This window comes from Colobus angolensis, unplaced genomic scaffold, assembly GCF_000951035.1.
Source record: "Colobus angolensis palliatus isolate OR3802 unplaced genomic scaffold, Cang.pa_1.0 Scaffold527, whole genome shotgun sequence".
Lineage (NCBI taxonomy): Eukaryota > Metazoa > Chordata > Mammalia > Primates > Cercopithecidae > Colobus > Colobus angolensis.
This window is the reverse complement of record NW_012118788.1, coordinates 28478-30547: the sequence shown is the minus strand read 5'-3', so window position 1 is coordinate 30547 and position 2070 is coordinate 28478.

Sequence of the window (2070 nt, the reverse complement as noted above, 5' to 3'; positions counted from 1 at the left end):
CCACCTCCAACCTGACCAATCAGCACTCCCCACTTCCCAAGCCCCTACCCACCAAATTCCAAATTATCTTTAAAAACTCTGATCCCCTTGGTCGGGCGTGGTGGCTCACGCCAGTAATACCAACACTTTGGGAGACTGAGGCAGGTGGATCACTTGAGGTCAGGAGTTCAAGACCAGCCTGGCCAACACAGCGAAATCCCGTCTCTGCTAAAAGAGCAAAACTTAGCCAGGTGTGGTGGTGCATGCCTGTAGGCCCAGCTGCTCAGGAGGCTGAGGCACAAGAATCACTTGAACCCAGGAGATGGAGGTTGCAGTGAGCGTCTCAAAAAAACAAGGCAAAAAAACAAAAAACTGTGGTCCTCGAATCCTTGGGGAGACTGATCTGAGTGATAGTAAAACTCCACTCGACCCTGCATGAATTACTCTTTGTCCACTGCGACTCCCCTGTCTTGATAATAGGCTCTGTCTAGGCAGCTGGCAAGGTGAACCCATTGCGGTTACTAAACCAGTGACAATTCCTGCTAAACAACTTTGTATCAGCCCACTCCTTATCCTTTTTTTTTTTTTTCTTGAGATGGAGTCTTGCTCTGTCGCCCAGGTTGGAGTGCAGTGGCACGATCTTGGCTCACTGCAGCCTCCACCTCCGGGGTTCAAGGAATTCTTCTGCCTCAGCCCCCCGAGTAGCTGGGACCACAGGTGCATGCCACCACTCCCGGCTCATTTCTGTTTTGGTGGAGTTTTTTGTGTGTTTGAGACAGAGTCTCACTCTTGTTGCCTAGGCTGGAGTGCAATGGCACGATCTCAGCTCACCACAACTTCCACCTCCCAGGTTCAAACGATTCTCCTGGGGTTTCTCCATATTGGTCAGGCTGGTCTCGAACTCCTGACCTCAGGTGATCCGCCCGCCTCAGCTTCCCAAAGTTCTGGGATTACAGGCATGCGCGACGATGCCTGACTTCCTTATCCTGTCTTTTAAAAAACTGCTTTTGGCCAGGCGTTCAGAAGGCTGACCTTCTGAACTGGCTCCCAGCTATTCGGGAGGCTGAGGCAGGAGACTCGCTTGAACCCTGGAGGTGGAGGTTGCAGTGAGCCGAGATCGCGCCACTGCACTCCAGCCTGGGTGACAGAGCGAGACTCTGTCTCAATAAATAAATAAACGAAAACTGCTTTTGGGCCAGGCATGGTGGTTCATGCCTGTAATCACAGCACTTTGGGAGGCTGAGTTGGGAGGATCACTTAATTTCAGAAGTTGGAGGCCAGCCTGGGCAACACAGCGATATGCCATCTCTTTAAAAAAAAAAAAAGAAAAAAAATCTGCTTGTAACAAAGGTGCAATGAAGCACTCCCCAAGGCAACTTGGAAGTGTGCCTGGGGCAACCGTTCTCAACCTTGGCCCAAATAAACTCTCTATATTAATTTTGCCTCTGTTTCTTTCTTTCTGTTTTTGAGATGGAGTTTCACTCTTGTTGCCCAGCCTGGAGTGCAATGGCGCGATCTCAGCTCACCACAACCTCCGCCTCCCAGGTTCAAGCGATTCTCCTGCCTCAGCCTCCCAAGTAGCTGGGATTACAGGAGTGTGACACCACGCCTGGCTAATTTTTATATTTTTAGTAGAGACGGGGTTTCATCATATTGGTCAGGCTGGTCTCGAACTCCTCCTGATCTCCGGTGATCCACCCGGCTTGGCCTCCCAAAGTGCTGGGATTACAGGCGTGAGCCACCGCGCCTGGCCAGTTTCTTTCTTTAGGACGACAGTCCCTGTAACAATACACCAGAGGCATAGGTATAAAAACACGGCCTTACCTTTTTCATTAGTGTGGAAAATAAATACTGTGTGTGCAAGGTGAAAAAAAAATCTAAAGAGAACAATGCAGGGAACTAGCCCCTGGCTAGGGGACATTGAAGCTGTGCTCAGCCTTTTGCTTCTTTAAACACTGTTGTGCTGTGTAAATAAGTTCAGGTTAACCTGGAGGAGAAATTCGCTGAAGTAGATCGGCTGGTTAAATGGCACAAGCATTTTCTATCTAGAGTTGTACCAGTTGACGCCGCCACCAACCTACAAGAGAGCCT